This window comes from Triticum aestivum, chromosome 5B (genome assembly GCF_018294505.1).
Source record: "Triticum aestivum cultivar Chinese Spring chromosome 5B, IWGSC CS RefSeq v2.1, whole genome shotgun sequence".
NCBI classification, from domain to species: domain Eukaryota; kingdom Viridiplantae; phylum Streptophyta; class Magnoliopsida; order Poales; family Poaceae; genus Triticum; species Triticum aestivum.
Genome location: NC_057807.1, coordinates 428,730,257 through 428,744,927, shown reverse-complemented (window position 1 = coordinate 428,744,927; position 14,671 = coordinate 428,730,257).

The window sequence follows — 14,671 nt, the reverse complement described above, 5'->3', positions numbered from 1 at the left end:
AACACATGTAGCCCCGTCGTGCATATTAAGGCCATCGTAGTAAGCCCACTAAGTACCCTAAAAAAGCCCAATAACTACTGTACGTCGTCGTGTCCTCAATTCGCTAGATGCTTCGTCCTAGATCCCTCACGTACCCGCATTAGTCCACCATGCAGCGCCGCCGCCTCCTTTTTCCCCCCATCTCGCGCAATACCAGCGGCCACCGGCTGCGTGCGTGCATCCATGCGTCCTGCGCGGTGGCTGCCGGCGGCGCACATGGCTCCCTCGCGATGGGGTAATGGCAGACGGCGTCCATCCCCTCGACGCGTTCGTGGGCTCGCGGCCAACACCGCTTCATGGCCGGCTGCCTGCTTCCGACGATGCATCAGCGCCCGATGTATGTCACAGATGTTTCAATTAATTGATGTTCGCTTGCTTGTTCACATTTCTGGCTAAGATTAGACTCCCGATTTCTTCCTCCCGGTCAAACTATCGGGTCCCTTGGTGTTGGGGAACGTAGTAATTTCAAAAAAATTCCTACGTACACGCAAGATCATGGTGATGGCATAGCAACGAGAGGGGAGAGTGTCCGTCCACGTACCCTCATAGACTGTAAGCGGAAGCGTTATGACAACGCGGTTGATGTAGTCGTACATCTTCACGATCCGACCGATCCAAGCACCGAACGTACGGCACCTCCGAGTTCAGCACACGTTCAGCTCGATGATGATCCCCGGGCTCCGATCCAGCAAAGCTTCGGGGATGAGTTCCGTCAGCATGACGGCATGGTGACGATGATGATGCTCTACCGGCGCAGGGCTTCGCCTAAACTCCGCGACGATATGACCGAGGTGGAATATGGTGGAGGGGGGCACCGCACACGGCTAAGGAACGATCCGTAGATCAACTTGTGTGTCATGGGGTGCCCCCTGCCCCCGTATATAAAAGAGGGAGGGGGAGGTGCGGCCGGCCCCCTTGGGGTGCGCCTGGAGGAGTCCTACTCCCACCGGGAGTAGGACTCCCCCCTCTTGCCTTGGTGGAGAAGGAAAGGGGGGAGGGGAAAGAGGAAAGGGGGGCGCCGCCCCCCCTTCCTTGTCCTATTCAGACTAGGGGGGAGGGGGCGCGCGGCCTGCCCTGGCCGGCCCTCCTCTTCTCCCTCATGGCCCACTAAGGCCCATTAACCCTCGGGAGGATTCCGGTAACCCCCCAGTGTTCCGGTAAAATCCCGATTTCACCCGGAACCTTTCCGATGTTCAAACATAGGCTTCCAATATGTCTTTATGTCTCGACCATTTCGAGACTCCTCGTCATGTCTGTGATCACATCCGGGACTCCGAACAAACTTCGGTACATCAAAACTTATAAACTCATAATAAAACTGTCATCGTAACATTAAGCGTGCGGACCCTACGGGTTCGAGAACTATGTAGACATGACCTAGAACCATTCTCGGTCAATAACCAATAGCGGGACCTGGATACCCATATTGGTTCCTACATATTCTACGAAGATCTTTATCGGTCAAACCGCATAACAATATACGTTGTTCCCTTTGTCATCGGTATGTTACTTGCCCGAGATTTGATCGTCGGTATCCAATACCTAGTTCAATCTCGTTACCGGCAAGTCTCTTTACTCGTTCCGTAATGCATCATCCCGTAACCAACTCATTTGGTCACATTGCTTGCAAGGCTTATAATGATGTGCATTACCGAGAGGGCCCAGAGATACCTCTCCGACAATCAGAGTGACAAAACCTAATCTCGAAATACGCCAACTCAACATGTACCTTCGGAGACACCTGTAGTACTCCTTTATAATCACCCAGTTACGTTGTGACGTTTGGTAGTATCCAAAGTGTTCCTCCGGTAAACGGGAGTTACATATTTCTCATAGTTACAGGAACATGTATAAGTCATGAAGAAAGCAATAGCAGTATACTAAACGATCAAGTGCTAGGCTAACGGAATGGGTCATGTCAATCACATCATTCTTCTAATGATGTGATCCCATTAATCAAATGACAACACATGTCTATGGTTAGGAAACATAACCATCTTTGATTAATGAGCTAGTCAAGTAGAGGCATACTAGTGACTATATGTTTGTCTATGTATTCACACATGTATCATGTTTCCGGTTAATACAATTCTAGCATGAATAATAAACATTTATCATGATATGAGGAAATAAACAATAACTTTATTATTGCCTCTAGGGCATATTTCCTTCAGTCTCCCACTTGCACTAGAGTCAATAATCTAGATTACATAGTAATGATTCTAACACCCATGGAGTCTTGGTGTTGATCATGTTTTGCTCGCGAGAGAGGCTTAGTCAACAGGTCTGCAACATTCAGATCCGTATGTATTTTGGAAATCTCTATGTCTCCCACTTGGACTTGGTCCCGAATGGAATTGAAGCGTCTCTTGATGTGCTTGGTCCTCTTGTGAAATCTGGACTTCTTTGCCAAAGCAATTGCACCAGTATTGTCACAGAAGATCTTCATTGGTCCCGATGCACTAGGTATGACACCTAGATCAGTAATGAACTCCTTCATCCAGACTCCTTCATTTGCTGCTTCAGAAGCAGCTATGTACTCCGCTTCACATGTAGATCCCGCCACGACGCTTTGTTTAGAACTGCACCAACTTACAGCTCCACCGTTTAATAAAAACACGTATCCGGTTTGCGATTTAGAATCGTCCGGATTAGTGTCAAAGCTTGCATCAACGTAACCATTTACGACTAGATCTTTGTCACCTCCATATACGAGAAACATATCCTTAGTCCTTTTCAGGTATTTCAGGATGTTCTTGACCGCTGTCCAGTGATCCACTCCTAGATTACTTTGGTACCTTCCTGCCAAGCTTATTGCTAAGCATATGTCAGGTCTAGTACACAGCATTGCATACATGATAGAGCCTATGGCTGAAGCATAGGAAACATCTTTCATTTTCTCTCTATCTTCTGATGTGGTCGGGCATTGAGTTTGACTCAACTTCACACCTTGTAGCACAGGCAAGAAACCTTTCTTTGCCTGATCCATTTTGAACTTTTTCAAAATTTTGTCAAGGTATGTGCTTTGTGAAAGTCCTATTAAGCATCTTGATCTATCTTTATAGATCTTGATGCCCAATATGTAAGCAGCTTCACCGAGGTCTTTCATTGAAATTTTTTTATTCAAGTATCCCTTTATGCTATCCAGAAATTCTATATCATTTCCAATTAATAATATGTCATCTACATATAAAATCAGAAATGCTACAGAGCTCCCACTCACTTTCTTGTAAATACAGGCTTCTCCAAAAGTCTATATAAAACCATATGCTTTGATCACACTATCAAAACGTTTATTCCAACTCCGAGATGCTTGCGCCAGTCCATAAATGGATCGCTGGAGCTTGCACACTTTGTTAGCACCTTTTGGATCAACAAAACCTTCTGGTTGCATCATATACAACTCTTCTTCCAGAAATCCATTCAAGAATGCAGTTTTGACATCCATTTGCCAAATTTCATAATCATGAAATGCAGCAATAGCTAACATGATTCGGACAGACTTAAGCATCGCTACAGGTGAGAAAGTCTCATCGTAGTCAACCCCTTGAACTTGTCGAAAACCTTTCGCAACAAGTCGAGCTTTATAGACAGTTATATTACCATCAGCGTCACTCTTCTTCTTAAAGATCCATTTATTCTCAATGGCTTGCCGATCATCGGGCAAGTCAACCAAAGTCCATACTTTGTTTTCGTACATGGATCCCATCTCAGATTTCATGGCCTCTAGCCATTTTGCGGAATCTGGGCTCATCATCGCTTCCTCATAGTTCGTAGGTTCATCATGGTCAAGTAATATGACTTCCAGAATAGGATTACCATACCACTCTGGTGCGGATCTTACTCTGGTAGACCTACGAGGTTCAGTAGAAACTTGATCTGAAGTTTCATGATCAATATCATCAGCTTCCTCACTAGTTGGTGTAGTTGTCACAGGAACCGGTTCTTGTGATGAACTACTTTCCAACAAGGGAGTAGATACAGTTATCTCATCAAGTTCTACTTTCCTCCCACTCACTTCTTTCGAGAGAAACTCCTTCTCTAGAAAGGATCCGATTTTAGCAACGAAAATCTTGCCCTCAGATCTGTGATAGAAGGTGTACCCAATAGTCTCTTTTGGGTATCCTATGAAGACACATTTCTCCGATTTTGGGTTCGAGCTTATCTGGTTGAAGTTTCTTCACATAAGCATCGCAGCCCCAAACTTTAAGAAACGACAACTTTGGTTTCTTGCCAAACCACAGTTCATAAGGTGTTGTCTCAACGGATTTTGATGGTGCCCTATTTAACGTGAATGCGGCCGTCTCTAAAGCATAACCCCAAAATGATAGCGGTAAATCAGTAAGAGACATCATAGATCGCACCATATCTAGTAAAGTACGATTACGACATTCGGACACACCATTTCGTTGTGGTGTTCCGGGTGGCGTGAGTTGCGAAACTATTCCGCATTGTTTCAAGTGTAGACCAAACTCGTAACTCAAATATTCTCCTCCACGATCAGATCGTAGAAACTTTATTTTCTTGTTACGATGATTTTCCACTTCACTCTGAAATTCTTCGAACTTTTCAAATGTTTCAGACTTGTGTTTCATTAAGTAGATATACCCATATCTGCTCAAATCATCTGTGAAGGTGAGAAAATAACGATACCCGTCGCGAGCCTCAACATTCATTGGACCACAAACATCAGTATGTATGATCTCCAACAAATCAGTTGCTCGCTCCATAGTTCCGGAGAACGGCGTTTTAGTCATCTTGCCCATGAGGCACGGTTCGCAAGTACCAAGTGATTCATAATCAAGTGGTTCCAAAAGCCCATCAGTATGGAGTTTCTTCATGCGCTTTACACCGATATGACCTAAACGGCAGTGCCACAAATAAGTTGCACTATCGTTATCAACTCTGCATCTTTTGGTTTCAACACTATGAATATGTGTATCACTACTATCGAGATTCAATAAAAATAGACCACTCTTCAAGGGTGCATGACCATAAAAGATATTACTCATATAAATAGAACAACCATTATTCCCTGATTTAAATGAATAACCATCTCGCATCAAACAAGATCCAGATATAATGTTCATGCTCAACGCTGGCACCAAATAACAATTATTTAGGTCTAAAACTAATCCCGATGGTAGGTGTAGAGGTAGCGCGCCAACCGTGATCACATTGACTTTGGAACCATTTCCCACGCGCATCGTCACCTCGTCCTTAGCCAATCTTCGCTTAATTCGTAGTCCCTGTTTCGAGTTGCAAATATTAGCAATAGAACCAGTATCAAATACCCAGGTGCTACTGCGAGCATTAGTAAGGTACACATCAATAACATGTATATCACATATACCTTTATTCACTTTGCCATCCTTCTTATCCGCCAAATACTTGGGGCAGTTCCGCTTCCAGTGTCCAGTCTGCTTGCAGTAGAAGCACTCAGTTTCAGGCTTAGGTCCAGACTTGGGTTTCTTCTCTTGAGCAGCAACTTGCTTGATGTTCTTTTTAAAGTTCCCCTTCTTCTTTCCTTTGCCCTTTTTCTTGAAACTGGTGGTCTTGTTAACCATCAACACTTGATGCTCCTTTTTGATTTCCACCTCCGCAGCTTTTAGCATTGCGAAGAGCTCGGGAATAGTTTTGTTCATCCCTTGCATATTATAGTTCATCACGAAGCTCTTGTAGCTTGGTGGCAGTGATTGGAGAATTCTGTCAATGACACTATCATCAGGAAGATTAACTCCTAGTTGAATCAAGTGATTATTATACCCAGACATTTTGAGTATGTGTTCACTGACAGAACTATTCTCCTCCATCTTGCAGCTATAGAACTTATTGGAGACTTCATATCTCTCAATCCGGGCATTTGCTTGAAATATTAACTTCAACTCCTGAAACATCTCATATGCTCCATGACGTTCAAAATGTCGTTGAAGACCCGGTTCTAAGCCGTAAAGCATGGCACACTGAACTATCGAGTAGTCATCAGCTTTGCTCTGCCAGACGTTCTTAACGTCGTCAGTTGCATCAGCAGCAGGCTTGGCACCCAGCGGTGCTTCCAGGACGTAACTTTTCTGTGCAGCAATGAGGATAATCCTCAGGTTACGGACCCAGTCCGTGTAATTGCTACCATCATCTTTCAACTTTGCTTTCTCAAGGAACGCATTAAAATTTAACGGAACAACAGCACGAGCCATCTATCTACAAACAAACATAGACAAGCAAAATACTATCAGGTACTAAGTTCATGATAAATTTAAGTTCAATTAATCATATTACTTAAGAACTCCCACTTAGACAGACATCTCTCTAGTCATCTAAGTGATCACGTGATCCAAATCAACTAAACCATGTCCGATCATCACGTGAGATGGAGTAGTTTCAATGGTGAACATCACTATGTTGATCATATCTACTATATGATTCACGTTCGACCTTTCGGTCTCCGTGTTCCGAGGCCATATCTGTATATGCTAGGCTCGTCAAGTATGACCTGAGTATTCCGCGTGTGCAACTGTTTTGCACCCGTTGTATTTGAACGTAGAGCCTATCACACCCGATCATCACGTGGTGTCTCAGCACGAAGAACTTTCGCAACGGTGCATACTCAGGGAGAACACTTCTTGATTATTAAGTGAGAGATCATCTTAAAATGCTACCGTCAATCAAAGCAAGATAAGATGCATAAAGGATAAACATCACATGCAATCAATATAAGTGATATGATATGGCCATCATCATCTTGTGCTTGTGATCTCCATCTTCGAAGCACCGTCGTGATCACCATCGTCACCGGCGCGACACCTTGATCTCCATCGTAGCATCGTTGTCGTTACGCCATCTATTGCTTCTACGACTATCGCTACCGCTTAGTGATAAAGTAAAGCAATTACAGGGCGTTTGCATTTCATACAATAAAGCGACAACCATATGGCTCCTGCCAGTTGCCGATAACTTCGGTTACAAAACATGATCATCTCATACAATAAAATATAGCATCACGTCTTGACCATATCACATCACAACATGCCCTGCAAAAACAAGTTAGACGTCCTCTACTTTGTTGTTGCAATTTTTACGTGGCTGCTACGGGCTTAGCAAGAACCGTTCTTACCTACGCATCAAAACCACAACGATAGTTTGTCAAGTTGGTGCTGTTTTAACCTTCGCAAGGACCGGGCGTAGCCACACTCGGTTCAACTAAAGTGAGAGAGACAGACACCCGCCGGTCACCTTTAAGCAATGAGTGCTCGTAGCGGTGAAACCAGTCTCGCGTAAGCATACGCGTAATGTCGGTCTGGGCCGCTTCATCTCACAATGCCGCTGAACCAAAGTATGACATGCTGGTAAGCAGTATGACTTATATCGCCCACAACTCACTTGTGTTCTACTCGTGCATATAACATCAACGCATAAAACCTAGGCTCGGATGCCACTGTTGGGGAACGTAGTAATTTCAAAAAAATTCCTACGTACACGCAAGATCATGGTGATGGTATAGCAACGAGAGGGGAGAGTGTCCATCCACGTACCCTCGTAGACCGTAAGCGGAAGCGTTATGACAACACGGTTGATGTAGTCGTACGTCTTCACGATCCGACCGATCCAAGCACCGAACGTACGGCACCTCCGAGTTCAGCACACGTTCAGCTCGATGACGATCCCCGGGCTCCGATCCAGCAAAGCTTCGGGGATGAGTTCATCAGCACGACGACGTGGTGACGATGATGCTCTACCGGCGCAGGGCTTCGCCTAAACTCCGTGACGATATGACCGAGGTGGAATATGGTGGAGGGGGGCACCGCACACGGCTAAGGAACGATCCGTAGATCAACTTGTGTGTCATGGGGTGCCCCCCTGCCCCCGTATATAAAGGAGGGAGGGGGAGGTGCGGCCGGCCCCCTTGGGGTGCGCCTGGAGGAGTCCTACTCCCATCGGGAGTAGGACTCCCCCCTCTTGCCTTGGTGGAGAAGGAAAGGGGGGAGGGGAAAGAGGAAAGGGGGGCGCCGCCCCCCCCCCCTTCCTTGTCCTATTCGGACTAGGGGGGAGGGGGTGCACGGCCTGCCCTGGCCGGCCCTCCTCTTCTCCCTCATGGCCCACTAAGGCCCATTAACCCTCGGGAGGGTTCCGGTAACCCCCCGGTGTTCCGGTAAAATCCCGATTTCACCCGGAACCTTTCCGATGTTCAAACATAGGCTTCCAATATATCAATCTTTATGTCTCGACCATTTCGAGACTCCTCGTCATGTCTGTGATCACATCCGGGACTCCGAACAAACTTCGGTACATCAAAACTTATAAACTCATAATAAAACTGTCATCGTAACGTTAAGCGTGCGGACCCTACGGGTTCGAGAACTATGTAGACATGACCTAGAACCATTCTCGGTCAATAACCAATAGCGGGACCTGGATGCCCATATTGGTTCCTACATATTCTACGAAGATCTTTATCGGTCAAACCGCATAACAATATACGTTGTTCCCTTTGTCATCGGTATGTTACTTGCCCGAGATTTGATCGTCGGTATCCAATACCTAGTTCAATCTCGTTACCGGAAAGTCTCTTTACTCGTTCCGTAATGCATCATCTCGTAACCAACTCATTTGGTCACATTGCTTGCAAGGCTTATAATGATGTGCATTACCGAGAGGGCCCAGAGATACCTCTCCGACAATCAGAGTGACAAAACCTAATCTCAAAATACGCCAACTCAACATGTACCTTCGAAGACACCTATAGTACTCCTTTATAATCACCCAGTTATGTTGTGACGTTTGGTAGTACCCAAAGTGTTCCTCCGGTAAACGGGAGTTGCATATTTCTCATAGTTACAGGAACATGTATAAGTCATGAAGAAAGCAATAGCAGTATACTAAACGATCAAGTGCTAGGCTAACGGAATGGGTCATGTCAATCACACCATTCTTCTAATGATGTGATCCCATTAATCAAATGACAACACATGTCTATGGTTAGGAAACATAACCATCTTTGATTAATGAGCTAGTCAAGTAGAGGCATACTAGTGACTATATGTTTGTCTATGTATTCACACATGTATCATGTTTCCGGTTAATACAATTCTAGCATTATTAATAAACATTTATCATGATATGAGGAAATAAATAATAACTTTATTATTGCCTCTAGGGCATATTTCCTTCACTCGGTAGTAACCGACGACCGAACCGATTTCCCGGTTGGCCGAAGTCTCGGTCATTGATCTCTTCGAAGACCGATCAGTTAGGAAAAGCAGAAAACCGAAATTCAAAATAAACCGAGGCACCGAACCGATTTGGTCGGTCTAACCGAATGCCCAGGCCTAACAGAGGGGCTCTACATCAACCTTGTTGCCCTTTCGATGATGTGTGAGTAGTTTACCTCAGACCTACGGGTCCATAGCTAGTAACTAGATGGCTTCTTCTCTCTCTTTGATCTTCAATACAATCTCCTCATCGATGTTCTTGGAGACCTATTGGATGTAATCACTTTTTGCGGTGTGTTTGTAAGGATCTGATGAATTGTGAGTTTATGATCAGATTATCCATGAATATTATTTGAGTCTTCTTTGAACACTTTTATGCATGATTATTATAGCTTCATATTTCTCTCCGATCTATTGATTTTGTTTGACCAACTAGATTGATTTTTTATTGCAATGGGAGAGGTGCTTTGTAATGGGTTCGATCTTGCGATGCTCAATCCCATAGAAGGATACATGACACGTATTGTATCTGAAAGGACCGAGAAGAGGGGTCTAGAGGGGGTGAATAGACACTCAACACACAAAGTTGACAGTTTTTAAGTTTCTCAAGCTTGGGTGGAGTTTGAGCACAAGTTTAAGCATTCACAATACATATCAAGCAAGCATGCAAAGAGTATATGAGCAGCGGAAAGTAAAGCATTCAACTTGCAAAAAAGTAAGGGGAAGGGATTGGAGTGTGCAAACGCAATTGGAGACACAGATGTTTTTGTCGTGGTTCCGATAGGTGGTGCAATTGTACATCCACTTTGATGGAGACTTCAATCCACGAAGGGTAATGGCTGCGCGAGTCCACGGAGGGCTCCACCCACGAAGGGTCCATGAAGAAGCAACCTTGTCTATCCCACCATGGCCATCGCCCATGAAGGACTTGCCTCACTAGGGTAGATCTTCACGAAGTAGGCGATCTCCTTGCCCTTACAAACTCCTTGGTTCACTCCACAATCTTGTCGGAGGCTCCCAAGTGACACCTAACCAATCTAGGAGACACCACTCTCCAAAAGGTAATATATGGCGTGTTGATGATGAACTCCTTGCTCTTATGCTTCAAATGATAGTCTCCCCAACACTCAACTCACTCTCATAGGATTGGATTTGGTGGAAAGCTGATTTGAGTGGAAAGCAACTTGGGGAAGGCTAGAGATCAAGATTCATATGGTAGGAATGGAATATCTTGGTCTCAACACATGAGTAGGTGGCTCTCTCTCTGAAAATGAATGCTGAAAGTGTAGGCACATTCTGATGGCTTCCCTCACGAATGAGAAGATGGTGGAGGGGTATATATAGCCTCCACACAAAATCTAACCGTTACACACATTGCACCAAACTCGGTTGGACCGGATCAGAATACTAGGTCAGACCGATTCAGTTCATATGTGACCGTTAGACAATTTCGGTGGGACCGACATGTCATCTCAGTGGGACCGATATCATTAGGGTTAGGGCATAACGTAATCTCGGTTGGACCGATTACACAAACTCGGTTGGACCGACTTTGGTAATAAGCTAACCAGAGAGTTGGTCAGGCAAACTCGGTGGGACCGATTCGCTCGTCTCGGTGGGACCGAAGCGTTATGAAAAGGAAACATAGAGTTTGCATTGCAGACTCGGTGGGACCGATCGCCTATATCATTTAGACCAAAATGTTACGAAGGGAAACAGAGAGTTTGCAATCCCATCTCGGTGAGACCGAGATCCCTATCGGTGAGACCGAAAAGACTAGGGTTTCTGGCAGTGGCTATGTCAAATGAACTCGGTGGCGTCGGATGGATCAAATCGGTGGGACCAAGTTTGACTTTTAGTTTTGGACAAATGTGGATATGAGAAAGTGGTTGAGGGCTTTGGAGCATATCACTAAGCATTTTGAGCAAGCAAGCCAGTAAGCAACACCTCATCCCCTTTTAATAGTATTGGCTTTCCTATAGACTCAATGTGATCTTGGATCACTAAAATGGAAAAGGTAGAGTCCTGAGCTTTTGAGCTTGAGCCAATCCTTTGTCCTTAGCATCTTGAAGGGGTTCCACATCCTCTTGTCCATGCCACTCCACTGTTGAACTTATCTAAAATATACTGGATGAAAGTATTAGTCCAATAAGAGATATGTTGACATCAATTACCAAAATCACCCAGGGAGCACTTGTGCTTTCAGTATCGTTTCTGTTAAGGATAAAAAGATGGGGTATATTCATGAGTGAGTTATTTGTCTACATCATGTCATCTTGCTTAAGGCGTTACTCCATTCTTTATGAACTTAATACTCTAGATGCATGCTGGCTAGCGGTTGATAAGTAGTAGATGCAGAATCGTTTCACTCTACTTTTCTCGGACATGATGCCTATATACATGATCATTGCCTTGGATATTGTCATGATTATTTGGTTTTCTATCAATTGCCCAACAGTAATTTATTTATCCACCGTATGCTATTTTCAAGAGAGAAGCCTCCAGTGAAAACTATGTTCCCAGGTCTATTTTCATCATATATCAAAAACCAAAAATACTTTGCTGCAATTTTCTTTGCTTTTTTTGTGTGTGTTTTATTTATCCATCTGCCTATACAAGATTTGGTCCTTGCAATTAACCACCGAGGGATTGACAACCCCTTATTCGTGTTGGGTGCAAGTATTTGTTATTTTGTGTGCAGGTGTTGTTCACGAGGTGTTGCGTGATTCTCCTACTAGATTGATAATCTTGGTCTTAACTGGGGGAAATACTTATCTTTATTGTATTGCATCATCCTCTTCTCTTCGAGGAAACCCCAACGCAGCTCACAAGTAGCAACGCGCCATTGTCGCTGCTCCCATATCGAAGCCGACCTGACCTTGTCAATGACAGTCGGCAAGTCTTCATGCACATGCCCCTAAGGACCAACATCCCGGAGCCGCAGTCGTCGCTGTTAAATCCTTCAATCGATATGAAGAATTTGACACCAAATATCACTGTTGCGTACGCACAGCGAGAAACCCTTACTTCGCCGCCCCAAGGAGCTGGCAGGAATCTACGCGGGATCTTCATCTAATCCGTCCCAGCGAATGAACTTGAGAAGGATCGGAGTCTGGAAGACTGACTCAAAGAAGAAGCGTCATCATCCGTTCAAACGGCACCCATGCGAGAATTAAAACCCTACCTATCTACTAGCCGGATATGAGGCAACAGAAATCCCCTCCCCGCCACCAGCCAGCCGTCGGGCGGAAGGCAGAGGGGGGGTGAATTCACGGGCTCGCCGACGGAGATCGAGGGAAGGATGGCTTTCCCTAGTCGCCTTGCGAGAGGGGAAAGAAAAGGAATCTAAACCCCTATCGTTACGAACACCCTACTCATATGAGCATCTATGAGAGACTGAGTCAGCACATCGTCTTGAGATCGACGAAGGCACTTCAGACGCCATCATAGTCGACATGTATCCTCTCACTTAACGCAAGTCGTCGAAAGCCTATTATAAATCCAAAAAAATGCGAGTGCCAATATCAAATATGAGACTTAACTCTCAGGTAAGGACTATCACTGTTCTCTTAACCGACCAACCACATATTAGGGGGAACGAATTGGTAAGTTCAGAAAAGTGGACTTGGGGCTGCAATGCAAGATAGTGGAGACAGTGCTGCAATGCAAGATTGCTAAATTTCCTTGCCGCTACTTGGGGCTGCAGCTGGCGATTCATCAACTATCCCATGCAGACTGGCAACCCCTCCTGGACCAGGTTTGGCACTTCATCCCGGCCTGGCAGCGTGGCTTCATTCAAAGGCCAGGCAGACTGGTCCTTGTCAAGACGGTGATCGCAGCCAGGCCAGTTCATCAGCTCCTAGTGCTCGACCCCCCTGCTTGGATTTTGGAAGACATCAATAAGTGGATGCGATCCTTTTTTTGGGCTGGTAAGGAGAAGAGCCATGGAGGGCAGTGCCTTGTTGCTTGGGATACGGTCTGCAGGCCGACGAGTTTCGGTGGTCTGGGAGTGAAAAACTTGGCCGTGCAAGCCCTCGCGCTCCGCGTGAGATGGGAATGGCTTAGGAGAACGGATCCGAAGAGGCCATGGCAAGGACTTCATCTAATGGTTGATGAGCAAGCCCGAGCTGTCTTTGATAGCTTGGTTAAGATCACCGTCGGTGAAGGATCAAAAATTATGTTCTGGAAAGATCGTTGGATACATGGAGTGGCCATTAAAGACATTGCCCCGCTGCTCTTACACCTTGTCAGTACACGCGATAAGAACAGAAGAACAGTGCAAGAGGCACTCCTTGACAACGCCCGGGCCAACGATATCCATGGTGAGCTCTCGTTCATGGGCCACATGCAAGTTTACCTGTTAACTCAAGCCATTAGCTTGGTGGAGAGAAACTTTGACGAGCCGGATCAGTTTGTATGGCCCTGCGACGCCTCTGGCAAATACACCGCAAGTTCGACCTACTCGTGTGGTTAGCCTGTCAACACCGACTGTGGACATCGGACCGTCGTGCCCGCCACGGCCTTCAGGACGCCCCATCCCCTTGCTATACTTGTCTCCAAGAGGAGGACAACGCAGAGCACATCCTCATGCAGTGCGTTTACGCCCATGAGGTGTGGCATACCTGTTTCAGCTCCTGGAGACTCCCCATTCTCACGCCAGATGTAAACAACACGTTCTTGCAATGGTGGCTTGAGCAAAGGAGTAGATTTAGAGGGAAAGCCAAGAGATCCATGGACACTATCGTGATCCTCATCGCATGGGTCCTTTGGAAGCAACGCAATGCACGAGTCTTCAACAACAGATCGCGGCAGAGGCCCCCCTTGCAGCTTATTGATGATATCCAGCAGGAGATTGATGATTGGAAGAAGGCCGGTCTCGGCGGTGCTGGAGCTTTAGATGCTTTTACGAGAGAGTAGTCTTTGTGTTCTAGGGTGTAGGTGTGGTGTGTGCCCCCGCTGCTCTTAAAGACATTGCCCCGCTGCTCTTACACCTTGTCAATACACACGATAAGAACAGAAGAACAGTGCAAGAGGCACTCCTTGACAACGCCTGGGCCAACTATATCCATGGTGAGCTCTCGTTCATGGGCCACATGCAAGTTTACCTGTTAACTCAAGCCATTAGCTCGGTGGAGAGAAACTTTGACGAGCCGGATCAGTTTGTATGGCCCTGCGACGCCTCTGGCAAATACACCGCAAGTTCGACCTACTCGAGGCTCTGCATTGGATTCACACTTGCCCCGGCCGCCAGTGGCATTTGGCGTAGCTGGGCCCCCTCAAATGCAAAATCTTCGTGTGGTTAGCCTGTCAACACCGACTGTGGACATCGGACCGTCGTGCCCGCCACGGCCTTCAGGACGCCCCATCCCCTTGCTATACTTGTCTCCAAGAGGAGGACAACGCAGAGCACATCCTCATGCAGTGCG